The 16,895-nt window shown below is 35.5% G+C and overlaps 2 pseudogenes across 1 annotated transcript in view; one reads left to right on the top strand and one right to left on the bottom strand.

The window, feature by feature from the left end:
- Window positions 1-16,895, top strand: part of LOC104587665 (ubiquitin C-terminal hydrolase 12-like) — a 46,204-nt pseudogene that overhangs the window by 21,729 nt on the left and 7,580 nt on the right. The window contains exons 12-15 of the transcript XR_016076209.1: window positions 6,757-6,835; window positions 6,978-7,124; window positions 7,219-7,299; window positions 7,382-7,501. The product of XR_016076209.1 is annotated as a ubiquitin C-terminal hydrolase 12-like (transcript). The remainder of the gene's footprint in view (window positions 1-6,756; window positions 6,836-6,977; window positions 7,125-7,218; window positions 7,300-7,381; window positions 7,502-16,895) is intronic.
- Window positions 3,776-5,043, bottom strand: LOC148791697 (small ribosomal subunit protein eS19x pseudogene; annotated as a pseudogene).

A 16,895-nucleotide genomic window follows, 5' to 3' on the forward strand; every position in this document is an offset into this window, starting at 1 on the left:
TTATGATAGTCCCTTTTTTATGTTCGGACATTCTCAGAATTCCTTCTCACCACTCTGTTCCACAGTCCAACGCGCCGGTGTGTGGTGAGTGGTCAATGGGATGCTCGGGTTGGGGCTCGAAGAAGATGAGGACAAGAGATGGGGAGGGGAGAGTTCGAATGACCTTAAAACTTTTGAAAGAAGCCCTGTTTTTGAATTGTCCTTTTGTGAGTGGTTAAACCGGGTTTGTTCAGCTAACGGTTGAACACCCGTTAATATTAGTGTTTTTGTCGAAATGCCAATGTGGTCACTTCTGAATGGTGGGATCACGTATCCAATAAACCCACGAGTGCATAAAACGTGGACTCTCACAGTCCGGACTTCGGTCCCAACTTTACACTATCTCGGACTCGGACCCAAGCCCGAGCCCGGCCAATGAACAGGCTTCGGACGTTCTAAAAATTCCCTCTCCCCACTCCGTTCTCTTTTTCTGTCTGGCTACTTTGGATGGAGGTGAAGGACACGGTAATTTCCGAAGGCCACCATCGCTCGATGACTAATTCTGTTAGAATTTTAAATATACCGTTGTAAGAATCGTGGTATTTATTCTGCAATCTTTGATACGCTTTACCTTGTCATTTAAATTGATTTTGTAACGGTCTAAATCCTTATCAATCGACCTGAGAGCAAGAGATCATCGAGTAATTTCTATATAAGAGTTGGTGTTTTCCATTCAGAGACGAGCTCGACATCGTGCTTCTTAGAAAAGAGAAAACAGAGAACAAAACCACTCGATTTCCTCAAACTTACCTGCGAATGGCGATCCATGCCTCAGAGCCAGTTCACTCAGGTGGAGCTTCGCAGCTTGAATTCCTATATGAGTAATCCTCAAAACCCTAAAACCCAAGTAGCTTTCTTGTTTGTGGGTTACTTCGATGTTTTGTCTATTTTCTTGATCTTGCATTTGAACCTGCAATGATGGCGGCTGGTTTCTGCAGTTCCTCTCATTGAGGAGGGAGATCGGGCGAGTGACAATCAGAAACTTGCTTTCCAGGACGTCGGAGCTGAAAACCGTTGGAGAGTCTTTGACTGGGGAAGAGAGGGCTGCGTGTTTGATCGAATCGTATTGGGACATGGACGAGGAGGTATAGGATTTTGAAGTCTTCCTTCGGGTGAGTACTATTATAGGATCTGCGGCTTGAATGCGTAAACGTTGAATTTGAATTCATTTTTTTATACAGTTTATAGTTTTGGGTTGAGAAATTGGTACTGGGATTAAGGATTTTAAGTAGAGTGAGCAAATCATATCGTTACAGGTCTATTTGAAACTACAATCGCATGTTAATGCTAGAATTGGTAGCGGAGCAAAGAATTTGACTGCATTTCTGAAGGCTGCTACGATGACATTGCTTCACATCATCAGTGGATCTGACAAAACGTCCTATGTTGTTCATATAAATAACTACCTAGCAGAAGATCAGTTCTTGAATAGACACCCTCCTATAGAAAAAAATAGAAAAAGGGAAGGGAAGGGAAGAAAAGATAAGAGGAAAGAAAGTGGTCCGCCCTCTACCCCTTTGGCTGGGGGGCTTCGCCCCCTTGGCCCCGCCCCCCTTGAACCCCCCCCCCCCCCCCCCCTTCAACTAGAGCTATGCATCTTTATTCTTCTTAATATAAAACATTTTCATTAAAAATAAAGAAAATGAGATCCCCCCTTCCTCTTCTTCCTCCTCACCCCCTCCTCTTAAGGAGGCTTAAGAGGTGTTACCTATTTCTTTCCTTTATTTTCCTTTATTTTTCCTCTTAAGAGGAGGCTTAAGAGGTGTTACCTATTTCTTTCCTTTATTTTTCCTCTTAAGGAGGCTTAAGAGGTGTTACCTCTTAAGGAGCCTTTTCTTTCCTTTATTTTTCCTCTCATTGCCTAACCCTCTAATCTTTTTTTAAGTAGCCAATTTGTTTGCCTAAATTAGGTGTACCATAGGTGTTACCTATTTCTTATTTTTCATTTCTGCTGTATGATTTATACAGTTCCTTCCACCCACTCTTGACCTATTTGCCTTTCCATTGCATTTGTCCATATTGGCTTGTCCTTTTGTGTTTCTTTTCTTTCTTCCTTTTTCTGGTCTAGATTTTCCCTGTTTTGTTTTTACATCTACTAACTTCAAAGTAATTTGTCCTTTCTCTTTCATTTTCATACTTATTTGATATATACTTGTTCCTTGTGTCTGAGATGACCAAGAGTATTAAGGTTTTGCTTACAAGAAGGAGGTATTCCCTTATCTATTTTCTAGATTGATGACTGTCAAGAGGTGGATGTTTATCTTGAACCTGCAGGTTTTTCTCTTATGGATGAAATTGATTAATAAAGACACATATTGTGTCTTGATTTTGTAGAGATTTATTTTTGGTTTGAAATAAGTATTGACTTGCCCTGCACCTGAGTGTTGGTTGAAGGAGATTTTGCTATCTCTGATTATATTTTTTAACAATTCTTTTCGTAGTTGCTATCCCATAATATTCTTCACTATTTTCTAGAAGTTTTGACTTATGGGCATGCACATGCATGTCTATGCTTTATATACAAAAACCTGTACATGTGCATCAGATGTTCTTTTTTAGATTTAATCTCAGTTCTTGTGATGAAAACTGAAAGAGAACTTTATTGAAAGATAAAAAGGCGATGTGATTTAATCTTAGTTCCTTGAAATTAGTGTAGCCAATGCATCTTGCTAACATAATTATCAAAAAAAAAAAATGCATCTTGCTAACACCTAGGTGCTTTTTCACTGTAAAGGTGATCCATCTACAAGGCGGCCAGAATTCAACTTCTTGTAGGAGAAGGTTGCCTCTTTGAGGTCTACACCTAGAACTATGGCTTCCGCCTTTGATCTTTCTGTTGTTGTTGCATTTAATTAATTTTTTTTTTTTGTTTTTGATGAAGAAAGATTTTTTCCTAATAGAATATAATATAGTTAAAATTCTGGGGAGTTGGCTGCCTAAAGGAATCACATTGCTAGAAACTTGAATAGAATCAAAGTTCCTCTTTTACTTGACTTAGAAAGTTACCTTAACTTTGATCTTACAGTGTCATGGATGCTTATGAGTCCATAGAATGGTGGCTGCTCTGTGATAGAAATAACAGGAAAGCCCAAAACTTGATTTTCTGCAATCTTTTTACCCAAAAGATGTTTGTTTTCTCTCTGTTTTCTGTATTTCTGCTTTGAATGCTACAACTGTTTTCATCATCTTTCCTGGTGAGATAAATTACACAATCTCTTGAAATGTCTTTTTAATCAATTTCTACTTGTTATCTCTGTTTTGTATTTGATTTCTACTTGTATTTAGTGACAGGTTTTATTTTTCTTTCTCTGATTATATCATTCCTTTCTTTGTAGTTTGGGATGTAAGATGATTTTTCCCTTAAGCAAAAGCACTTTCACAATTATACTTTTTGTATAGTATATGATTCTGTTGAGAATAGGTTTAATTCCCGGAATTGCTTTGTTTGGTTTAGATAAATGACCGTTATGCCCTCTGGAACTAGACCTCGATAGAGAGAATGGAAAATACCTGTCACCTGAAGCCGATCGAAGAGTTTGCAACCTTTACACGCTCCACAGGTACCTTCATGATGCTTCCCCTACAATACTGGTTCTCAGAGGAGTAATTTATATAATTTAAGTTAGGATGGGTTGGTGAAGTATGATACCTTTGACTAAGAGGAATATATATTTGTGTTTATGTCAATTTTTTATTTTGTTATGTTCAGGTTCTTACTTTTGTTTGTTTGCAGTGTTTTGGTTCACAGTGGTGGGGTGCATGGTGGACATTATTATGCTTTTATGAGGCCCACTCTCTCTGATCAGTGGTAGGTATAGCTAGAGCTTGTTCACTGAATATTTTTGTTTGGCTGTTGTTAACTTTGGGAAAAATTGCTGGTTAATCAAATGCATTCAACCATAGCAATAAAAAAAGCATTTTTCCGTAGCTGCACTATTTTAGGTGATAAAAATGGACTATTAAGTGCAGACACCTGCAATGGAAGTATCCTACTATACACATGATTTTTTTTTAATAACTAAAGTAAATAAAATTCCATCTTTTAATGACTAAGCAGCAGAGAAGGAAAACACCTAACAATACTATTGGCTACATCAAAATTAAAAGAAAGCCCTACAGGACCTTCAGAAAACAGAATATGTAATGACTCAGTGAGCAACCACTATTCTTCCAGCAACTTGGTCCAGGTCCCTCTGCCCGCTTGAGGTGTTTCTCCTTCCACCCTTGGGATCAATATCAACGATGTTCATCTTCTGTAACTGCTGAAGAATGTGTCGGGCAATAGAACCACTGCTCTTGCAGAAGTGTGGAGGACGACTGCCATTCCTCTTACTGCCACCATAAATCTTTCTAAAACCCCAACACCAATGCCCTGTCTTAAGTAGATTTTCCGGGCCATGGAAGCGGCTCTGGTGTAGTACCAATCTGGGCCATATGGTGCAAGCTCCTTGAATGTGGCGGTCTTCACAATATCAGTCCAGTGAGGAAGCTCCATCTTCCCCGATCGCTTCAGATGAGCCGCATAAGCCTTAACGAACTCATGAGACATCCTTCACCGTTCTCGCAGTCTCCATGGCTGTAGCTAGACCCTCGAGACTCACCGAAGGTTGTCTGAGGCAGGTTTTCCTCTCTAGTAATACACATGATTTTAAGAACTCTGTTTTCCTCATTTAGATTGAGGAATTTGATATTCCTAATCTCTAGCAATTGTTTCGATGCTGATTGAACTATAAGCTGTTTTTGATTGATCATCTGTACTATATTTATGGTTTTTTTCCCAAACATCCCCCTCTATCGTTTGGTCTCTTTTTCTTTACTATTTTCCAATTGTATTGTTCACCTCGGAGTTTTAAATGTTTAAAGTAGCTATTTTGCTTCCATATATTTATTGTTATGCATACTTTTAATACACCTTTGTTATTGAGGGCCATTGAATGGTGTAATGGCAAATTTGAGGTTGACAATCACGAGAACATGGTTTTGTGCTTGAGAGCGGCCACTTTATGCAAAAAATGTCAAGGATTAAAGTATTGGATACGGATACAGATACACTTTGGAAACACATCGATACAGATGAAAACATGGAAACACTTGGATATGTTTGGAAAATGCATACAAATTCCATAAGTATATTAACATCACTAAATCTAATGTCAAAATAATCACAAATAGTGTATAAATACATGGATACAAACGAAAATATGGAAACACTTGGATACGTTAGGAAAATGCAGACAAATTCCACAAGTATTGTTAACATCACTAAATCTAATGTCAAAATAATCCCAAATAGTGTATAAATACATAGGAAATGTATATTTTTATGATATATATGAAAAAATACATTTCAATTATTATACTAGGATGCATAAATATCATACAACTTTACTGATAATACATACATTAATCAAGAGTTCAAGACATATATTATATAGTTTTTTTATAAATTAATACATACACAACTGTTATTATTTTATTTTCTATTAAAGTCCAAGGCAAAAAAACATATGCAACTATTATATTTGAATTATTATATTAATCATTTTATATTTATTTTTTTAATTTTAACATTAATAAAAAAGGTCAACTAAAAATTTAATTCTCTAAATTTTGGTAAATAATATTTTTTTTTTAATTTTTGTAAACAAAAAATGTCATTATAAAATGTAAATTAAAATATCAATTAATAATTTACAAAAATATATAATCTTAAAATATATCAAATCTATTAAAACTTCGAACATACATATCATATGTAAATTCATAATTTTTAATTATGAAAATAATTATTCCATTATTAATATTTTAATTTCTTTAAATTTTTAAATTTTTGATATAAATGTAGATTCGTTTATATTATATTCTCAAATAATTTGTAAATAATAAATACATTGTTATTTAATACAAATTAAAATTTTAATTAATAATTTCTAAAATTTTTAAGATACATATCTTGTGCAAATTTATAAATTTTAAGTACTAAAATAGTTATTTTATTTATATAAATTTCTTGAGGTTAAAAATCATTTTTTGATATAAATTTGGATTTGATAGATTATATGCTCTATTAGTTTATAAAATATTAATCTTAAATATTATTCTTTTTAATTTATAGTTAGGGTGGTTGAATATAATATATGCTATTTATTTGAATTGGTTGTGGAGATTAAATGAATAAATGTTAATGTATTTCACTTATTATCATAAAATGAATGTTGGCTTTGTGGTTAAAGGTGTGTTTAATTATTGGGCGTATGTGTCTTGGGTTCGAATCACGCCACCCTCTAATTTTTATAGCGCGTTTTATTACAGGCCCTCGATACACCTCCGTATCGCTGAGTATCGGACCGTATTGGATGATACTAAATGATACGCACAGATACGGTGGCGTATCGGGCCGATATACATGGCTGAAAGGATACACTTCCTCCAGTCATAGCGTATCTAGTACCGGTGCCTTTTGATACCCATATGATACACTCTGTATCGGGCGTATCGTACTAATACTTTAATCCTTGGTCAAAAGTTATGTTTGTATCTAGCCCACCCCTCCCAAAACATCAGAGATATATTGAATCATTATTCGATAATGATCTTTATCTTAATTTCACTATTTAGGATCTCTATCTATCATGTTTGGTCCTGTATCACTGTGACTGTGTTAGCGCTCTTTAGTGTTGTAAAATCTGATAGCGATTGAGTGATTGATGCTTTTAGGTTCAAATTTGATGATGAACAAGTAACAAAAGAAGATATGAAGAGGGCACTAGAGGAGCAGTATGGTGGTGAGGAAGAGGTGACACATTTTTAATCAAACTTACAAGTGCTTTTTGCATATAAAAATGCATCTCTATCTAGATAAGAAAAATTTGCGCTTCTCAATCGTAACCTTGATTACTGTTTTATTTTATGCCGCCTTTTCTCTTTTTGCTCGACAGTTGCCACAAACGAATCCTGGCTTCAACAATACTCCATTTAAGTTCACGAAGTATTCAAATGCATATATGCTTGTATATATACGCGAAAGTGACAAGGAGACAATAATTTGCAATGTGGATGAGAAGGATATTGCTGAACACCTTAGGGTAAGATACTTCTTCTATGTATCGTAGATTTGAATTTGTAACTTGACTGTTTCTGTGATGATTTTAATAGAGGGTCTTCAATAACATATTTCAGATAAGGTCGAAGAAAGAACAAGAAGAAAAGGAGCACAAGAAAAAGGAAAAAGCAGAGGCACACCTTTATACTATTATAAAGGTTATGGCTTCCAAGATTGTCTTTCTTTGTTATTAGCTATCATTGAACACTCTATGCTAAAGCATTTGATTATTACCTCTAGGTTGCTCGAAATGAGGATCTTGTAGAACAGATTGGAAGGGATATATATTTTGATCTAGTGGATCATGACAAAGTTCGCAGCTTCCGTATTCAGAAGCAGATGCCTTTCAACATTTTCAAGGTACTTGCTTAATGTTTCATTTGCATCTGTTTTCAGAAAGTTTAATTTGTAGGTATGTTGTCAATCAAGAAATTAATTGTTTCCATTGATCTGTTATTGATAAAAAACGTTTCCATTGATAGTGGTTCACTAATCATCAAATTATCCTTCATATCTTTTGTATGAGGGATGTGGGCAATGAAGTGGGTTTGTAAACTGAGGATGGTCCCATAAGGATGAGTTTTTTTTTTTTGATAAATGAGTGCAATTTTATTAACCATAGAAAGAGTGTATTGTGTACCATCAGCTTAAGAGGGGGCGCGAGATGTTACCTCCCCCTGGAACTTAGCATTAAGCAAATAAACACACACTAGCCTGAATTACAATTATAAGGTAGCCCAAAACAGGTCAACCCTTGATACCCCTTGTTTTTCCAAAGAATCAGCGGTTGCATTTGCAGATCTGCTAATCCACTGAAGCCTAACTGCCATATTTCTTGTACGCCAGTTAACATTCTTCAAAAGATCCCTGTAACCCCACAAAACTATTTCTGGATTTGTCAGTCAGCCCACTACCACCTTGCTGTCTTTATCTCTTAGAATCCCTCCTATGCCTGAGGGCCCTGGATTTCCTTGACTGCTTCCGTCAAAATTCAATTTTGCCATTCCCTACAGAGGGCGTTCTGATTCTACTTGTAGTTTGTTCTTTGTGGAGGTTATGGATGCCACTACTATGCAATTTCTCCTTAAATCGTCAAAAGAGAAATCCACAAACAAGTTTGAAGTTTTTAGCCAAGAGGTTGCCCTTGTAATTATAAACTCCTCTACTTCAGCAAGGCTTCTTTCCTTTTCTTGAAAAATTCTAGCATTCCCCTCCTCTCATAAAGTCCACAAGCTAGCTGCTCTAATGCACTTCCACATTAGCTTCCCTCTCTATCAATTTTCCAAAGGCTGATGGAACAAAAGACAGGCAAGTTCCACCTGCACCCAAATAATAATGAAACCCAGTTCCAAATATTGGCAACAAAAGAGCAAGATATTAGCAAATGGTGACATTCCTCACTCCTCACTTTACACAATGCACCAATTTGGGGACAAGCACATATAGGGTTTTTGCTTTTGCAAGTTTTCCATACCCAACAGAACACAACTATTTTTAGAGGAATTGGCCTTGACCAGATTTCTTTAATAGGAAAGATGGGAGACTGGAGAGGAGAGGGTAGAGTAGAGAGAGGCACAAGTGAAGGAGCCATCGGGTCATTGTGCTTGTGTTTAAGGGATGATGAATTTGCTTGTGTTTCAGAGCTCTTGTTCCTTCTTGGGATGAGTATTAGTAACTTTATATAATAAGTTTTTTAAACCATTAATTTTAAAATTAAGTTTATATTTCTTATTAATACGATTGTTTAATATTTTTGATTTTTTTGCATTTCTTTTGAATTTTTTGAATTTTCTGACATTTTTTTTGATTTTTAGCATTTTTTTAATATTTTTTTCGCCTTGCGCCTTGGGTGCAAATTGTTCCTTGTTCCTTGCGCTTTTAAAACACTGGTTATGGTTTGAAAATTCCTAGCATGGGGGAATAGATTCTATGTTCAACTGTCACTTGGGTTTTTTTTTTCTTCAGACTTTATTCATTTAATGGACTTCTGTCATCAATGACTGCATTGCACCACTTTTTGTTATATTGCTATAATACTCCTTTCATGTTCTTTCTGTCATATGATCTGACTTGCATGTTTTCTTACAAAGACCTTGTTACATCTTGGAATGTCCAAGGAACTGCATTGGAAGAGTTCCTCCTAACCACCAAGAAGGGCTTGAACTTATGTCATGAACATTAAATTATTGTTGTATAACAAGAATCTGGCTGAAATTATGGGATCGGTGGTTCAGAGTTAAGCTGTTTAACTGTTGGGTTTTTGGCTTGACATAAGTTGATTTTATAAGTATACTAGTAGTACATTAATAAACGTCATTGGGTTGCTATGTAATTTTATATCTGTTTATTTCTGCTTATCCAGTTCTTAATTGATGTAATACTTTGTTAGAAGAGTTAACACCTCATGCCTCTTCATGGGTTTCCTGTATTGCCTTATATTCTGATTTAATAAATTATTTTTATTCATAAAAAAAAATTAATAAACCTCATTGCCAAGAGTTCCACCCCATCCCTTGTGGTAATGGTTTTTGAGTTTACATGTCAAATGCAATTATTGGATAGTTAGAATAATTGCACTGAGGCAGATTTGTGCCAAATTCTCTCTTTTTCTCTATTTTTCTAAATAAAAACCTCTTGGTTTTCGAGGGGTGTGGCACAAAGGCGGCTCATAGAATCAGGAAAGTAATATGTTTTACATTACATTAGCTACTTGAAGTAATGCAATTGAGTGAAAAAAGATATTAGAGGTTTTACATGCTTGAAAATGTTTCATATGTTTGATTTTATTTTTAAATTCTCATTTGAATATGCTTTACATCTTATGTTTATGTATTTTAATTTTAGATAATAGGTTTTTTAAAACATTTATTTTAAAATTTAAGTTTATATTTTTATTAATATTATGTTTTTTTTTTTGAATTTTCTGACATTTTTTTATTTTTAGCATTTTTTTTTGTATTTTTGCGCCTTGCTTCAAAAAGGCGTGCGCCTCGCCTTGCGCCTTGTGCCTTGTGCCTCAGGTGCAAATTGACCCCTGCGCCTTTTTTGAGCCTTGCGCTTTTAAAACACTGGGATTTGCCAACTTGTTGCTATTGTATTGATTTGAGAGTGAGGAATGGAGGGGGGAATGTGGAACCCTTGATCTCAGCCTTGGCCATAGGAGAAATCCAAAGTTGTACTCTGTTTCTGATCCAAATTTCCAGTGACACCAAACTTCGTTTCTGTATAAGCTGTCAGTTGGTCCTAGGAGGTGTCAAAGATGGGTCTGCTACTCAGAGTTACCGTATTAGCATTTACTTCTAACAGCCTGTGGTATGGGTGAAACTTCCAATGAACTGCAGTTAAGCAAGTGTAAGTGCTTCTATGCCTGTGTTGAAACTACTGTTTAGCATTGAGAATCAAAACTTGAGATTTGTCTTTATGATTCATTTTTAATAATTAGATTCCTTTACAAGGATTGGGACGATATTATTAGGATCTATTATAGTATATATTAAAACAAATATGGCCTCTCCCTTATCTCCTTACCCAATTGAGGCTTCTCCTTGCTCCTTAAAATACCATTCCTTACACTCTCAACTTGCCACTACAGCACCCCTGTTTTCCTAAAATCTCTCACTCTCATGTTTCCAATCACCTAAATCATCTCCTCTCCTAAAAATTTTCCTAAACCATCTCCCTACCTTATTTCTATTTATTTCCATCTCTATCTCTATCCACCTTGCAAAATACATGCACTTAATTTCTCATCAATGTATTAAAATATTAACGTTTATGTTAAAACTTTTTTGGAAGAAAGTTTAAGGAAAGTTTGAGTTAAAATTTAAATATTGAAATAAGATGAGTAAAACATATCTAAAATAATAATAAGGGAAAAATATATAATGCAATAAGACAAATAATAAAAGTAAGGTAAACAATTAATAATTAATTAAAAATCTTATCATAATTATAAAAAATTCAATTTCAAAATTAAATACAGTCAATTAATTAATTAGAATTGATAATTTATTACTTAATTAATTAATGTTAAAAAATACTTTTAATATAAGTAATTATAGTTAATTAATTACTAAACTTTCCGAAAAAGTACTTTAGTTTTAAATTACCATATTTAATGAATTACTTAAATTATAACTATTGTTATTTTTATTTCTGTAAAATAATTTTACAGCGATTAAAATAATAGTAATTATAATTAAATTATTACTGATAACTAACTTAAATTATTAATTAAGTATAAATGTAATTAATAATTATGATAATTGTTATTGAAAATTACCATAATTTTTGTAAATTTTGATACTTAATTAGTTCTGAACTGTTTGAAAAAGTAGTTTAATACTAATAGTATAAATATAATTAATAATTATGATAATTATTTTTGAAAATTACCATAATTTGTGTAAATTTTGATACTTAATTAGTTACTGAACTGTTTGAAAAAGTAATTTAATAGTAAACTACCATATTTAATGAATTATTTAAGTAAAATATCAGTAATGAAAATAATGGTAAAATACAATTAAAAGACTATGATATGGGTTGGTTTGGTATCAGGCTGAACCCTATAGAGTTGGGTGGGTTGGCACGGGTTTGTCTCAACCTTAACTCATCCCTCCCCTGCTTCCACTGAAGCCTAACCCAACCTGACTCAATACTATGCTGGTTTTTGGATTGAACCTGCCCTGGTCTACAGGGTACAACTCGATACCGACCCAACCCGTCTCACAGTCTTTCAATTATTTTTTGTGATACATTTTGGAAACTCAAGAGTCATAATTTAAGTTGGAAGTTGGTAGGGTAACACTTCTCAAAAGTGGAAGAACAAAAAAGCTCAAAAGCAAATAGTGAAATAAAGCATATACTTTAAGGTTAGGGGGTAGAAGTCAGACCGAATTACAAGAATACCCTTTATATGTGTAGGGGTATTATGATCCGATGGGTGGGGGTTAGCCAAATCTGAACTCGATATGGGTTAATTAATCAAAACCCTAACCTAACCTCACTCTTTTTTAAAACAAACATTGAAAGAAATCATAAACTTTAAGGTTAGGGGTTTGATGTCAAACCAAATTACAAGAATACCCTTTATGTGTAAGGTTATTATTGCTCGATGGGTCAGGTCAGCCAAACCTACATCCAATTTGGGTCAAATAATCAAAACTTTAACTTGACCATCTATGGGTGAGTCAAATTGAATTTACCATTTAAGTGGACCCACTGAGATCCCTATACGAGATTAGCTACTCTCACTAGGGTTTCAATTTGGATTGTGGTTGGAACAACTAAGTATTACTCAAAAATACAATACTTGGGTTGGATTGAGTTGGTTGAATTAGAAATGTTATAAAGCTCTTTCTACTTCTGTTTTGCGTGGCATGGTCCGTGCATTGCACGGGTCCCAACTTGTACACTTGAGTATATCCTATTAAATAAAAGGGCAGACTAGAGAGCTACACAAGTCCCTCTCTTCTTTAGATGGGAAGCACAACTTTAAATCAGCACTTAACTGTGATCCCTCATTTAGTTGTGGGGGATGTTTATTCTAGTAAGAGGTGTGTGGAATGGTTAAATTACAACCCCTTCCCATTTATAAAAGGTCTCTTATGCTTCCTAATACTACCAAGGAAAATGAATGTTGAAGTGAGTCCCCAGAAAGAGAAACAAAGAGTGAGTGAAATATTGAGAGAGAAAGAAGAGAAGAGGAACTCCCAAAATCTTGTGAGATTTCTATGAGGAGAAGAGACATTAACTGATATTAAGCATCACAGGTAGGGAAAAAAGAAAAATAAAAGCCTTCCTTTTAATACATCTGTTGTTATCTTCCATTTTCCCCTAAGCATAAAATTCCTGGTTTCTCATCACCTTTTCTCTTGAATAAAATGTCTATGGTTAGGTTATTTAAATCTGGCGGATCGCAGTTCCCTACGAGAGATGAAAAATATATATAGGAGTTACCCAACTGTATATGTCCCTTGTATTCAACTTGGCTGATTGCTGTCTCCCGTAAGTTAAAGCTTTATATATAGGGTAACATAAAAGTTTTACAGCCCAATAAATAATGGGACTGATTGTGATATCTACAAGTGAAGTTTATTAATTAAAATATTTCTGTTATACCTTTTTTCTTTCCCAAAGAAAAACTCTGGGAGATATTTGAAAAGGAAATGAAATCAGTATAGTTACTAGAAGAATTCTGCAATACTGAAATTAAGTTCTTTGATAAACCCCTATCAAGGAGAATATCTCCAATAGTGGCACTCAACTTGTAATTAGGACCAATTGGGGTTTTAGTAGGCTTGCACCTTAGTTTCTCAACTCATGGAGTAAATCCAGATTATAGTTTCTTTGAGAAATGAAAATTCCTTTCTTTGATCTTGCAACTTCATTCCCAAGAAAACATTTAAGATCTCACCAAGATCCTTAATTTCAAATTCAGAAGCAAGGATCACTAATATCCGTTTTTTTGATCCTTAATTTCAACTCCAATCCCAATTGAAATAATATCATCAACATGCAGGATAAACATAGAGACACGTGCATTGACTCTTCCTATGAATAGAGTACGATCAGCTTGAGATTGTGAAATTTCAAAATAGCCCTTTTAAATCTATCAAACCAGACTCAAGGAGACTATTTGTGTCCATATAGAGCCTTCCGTAGATGACAAACTTTCCCTTCACTGTTAGTGAGGTATATAAACTACTTCTTGTAGGTCCTCATTGAGGAAGACATTCTTTACATCTATCTGACATAGAGGCCAAGAGTAGTGGGCAGATAGAGACGTAATCACCTTGATGGAATGTCTTAACCATAAGAGCAAATGTCTCCTGTTAGTCTATGCCATAAGTTTGGGTATACCCCTTCGCCACCAAACAAGCATTGTATCTATCAATTGAACTATCAACCTTGTGTTTAACAGTGTATACCCATCTGCACCCAATAGGAATCTTGTCCTTGGGAACGTAAACAATCTCCCAAGCTTGGTTGTTTATGAGAGCCTCCATCTCCTGGTTCATAGCCTCCTTTCACTAAGGTAAATGCATTGCATCCACAACAAAACGAGTAGAAATAGAATAAATAACGGAAATATAGACATAATAGGAGGGTGAGAGAGCATCGTAGGAAATAATAATGGGGTAATTGGTTTTGTATTCCCGCTTTCCTTTCTGGATGGCATAGGAAGAACAAGATCAGATTTTGAGACATTAGGTTCAATAGTAGATGCGTTTAGATTGTGTTGGACACTCAACATGAAGGGTCGCCTTCTTACTGTGCCTGATAAAAAGCTACTGCCAAGTAGGAGAAGTAGATGGACAGGTAGAAATTGGAGCAGGAACAAGGAAGCAAAAGGGAGTCTGGTATTCACTAATGCTCTCCCCTTGAAGAGAAGGATGCGATGATTGGAAGAAAGGCAAGGACTCAAGGAAGGTAACATCCTTAGATACATATCTCGTTTCAAAATGAGGTTTCTCATTCTAGAATGTGGACTGAAACATCTTTTATCCCTTATGAACATTAGAATAACCAAGGAAGATACACTTGATGGACTTAGATCAAACTTATGTCTAGAAGGATTAATATCATGAACAAAGTGACGAATACAATCAAAGACCTTTAGGGGTAAGTTAAACATTGATTCATCAGGGAAAAGGAGTTAGTGAGGAGACTGAAGATTTGATGTTCTTGATGGAAGTCATTTATAAGATACATTGCAGTCTCAACATCTCTCGATAAATGAGTGGGAATATGCATCTGGAATACTAGTCCTTGTGCCACCTCAACCACATGTCTGTTCTTCCATTTAGCAACCCCATTGTGTTGAGCACACGCTCTTTGATGAATAATTCCCTTCTCGTCAAGAAACACTCATAAATGTTTTTCAAAATACTCTTGAGCATTGCCAGATCTAATGATTTTAAAACTCTTTTCTCAAACTGTTTCTGCCCCATATTCAGAAAATTCTGAAAATTGTACCTCATCCCAACTCTTAATCAAATACAACCACATATGCCAGAAAAACACATAATGATAATCAAGAAATGCTTATATTCACCCATGCAGGAATAGTATATGGGCCCCAAACATCAGTATGTAGTATCAAAGAAAATGCAAAGTTACTTCTATTACTCATGGAATATGTGGTTGTATATTGCCTTGACAAATTATAGACTTCACATTGAAAATTCAAGTTTGACACAATTAAACAATTTTGGAAACAAAAGTTTCATGGAACCAAAAGACATAGGGCAAGACGACAATGCCATAATTCTAAAAGACCCAAAATTTCATTAGGATGGGACTCAATCTGGCACAACAATCCTTGTTCAGATGTGTGATAAAAAGGATAGACTCCATCAGCCTCATGTCCACTTCCAATCATCCTCCCTGTGTTTAGGTCCCTAGAAGATACAATGAGTAGGAAAGGTAATAGAACAATTATGGGATTTTGTAAAGGAACAAATAGATAATAGGTTTTTATGTAACTGAGGTACATTAAGGATAGAGTCCAAGGTGAGGGAGGTTGGTGGTAAGTGTAGCTTCACCTAGACCGGAAATTGGAGTTTGAGATCCATTAGCTACCATAATTTTACTCTTCCTTAGCCCTAGGGTCTACAATCCAAGAGTTGTTAGAGGAGAAACAAGCAAGTGCAGTACCTGTCTTAGCACTAGAATGACTGGTATGTTGGGATGAGGAAAAGAGAATTCACTTGGTCAGTTGGGACCAAGTATGTTCCCAAAGGAAAAAGGAGGTTTGGGGGATTAGAAAGCTGAAATTATTTAATGAAGCCCTCCTAGGTAAATGGATCTGGACTCCATTATCCCTTGCTGAGTAGAGGTCTGATAGAGGGGACCGGTAGCAGCTAAATATGACACTGGTAGAGGGGACTGGGTAATCAGTTCTAATGTCACTTCCTTAGTGTTCTCTCTTTGGAAGAAGATCATGGACATTTATGCCTTGCTGAGTAGAGGTCTGGCTCTGAAGTTGGGAATGGGCAACGATTAAGCTTTTAGAAGGACAAGTGGTGTACTGAAAGGCCATTGGCAGAGATGTTCCCCCAATTGTTTCTTCTTGCAGACAATCAGGAAGCATTTGGAGTCCCATGTTCAGAAGAAATTTTCAGGATTGGGAAATCAATCAAGTGAGGGAGCTGTTTGAGCTGATATTCAATCAGGCCATAAACTTGCTTGAAGAAGACAGCTGGAGCTGGGACTGGAGTGCAGATGGAATATTTTCAGTGAGGTCCTTTACAGAAACTTGTTAGAGGGAGACGGACCTGAACTTCCTGCTGCTATTATTTGGAAGTTGATAGCCCCCACCAAAAGTAAATGCTTTAGTTTGGGCGGCTGTCTTGGATAGTAGATGCCTAACCACGAAGAGCCTGGTGAGAAGAGGAATGCAGGTTCAAGAGTTACATTGTGTTATGTGGTCAACAGGATGAGGAAAGTAACCATTTGTTTTTACACTGTTCTGTTTCTGTTTGTTTATGGAGATACTTCTTAACTTCTGTGGGTTTATCCTGGGCCATGCCAAGTACAATGTTGGATCTGCTATGGTGTTGGAATCTCAAAGTTCTATCCAAGTTGGCTAAAAGTGTACGGAGAACTTTTCCTGCAGCTGTGATCAGCACCATCTGGGCGGAAAGAAGCAACAGATTATTCCAGAACAAGGCAAAAGATGTAGACTGTCATATTTCCATTTCCTTTGGCAAGTTGGTGTCTTGGATTGCATCTGTAAAAGGTCACCAAA

This window comes from Nelumbo nucifera, chromosome 5, assembly GCF_055504915.1.
Source record: "Nelumbo nucifera cultivar China Antique chromosome 5, China Antique-T2T, whole genome shotgun sequence".
NCBI lineage: Eukaryota > Viridiplantae > Streptophyta > Magnoliopsida > Proteales > Nelumbonaceae > Nelumbo > Nelumbo nucifera.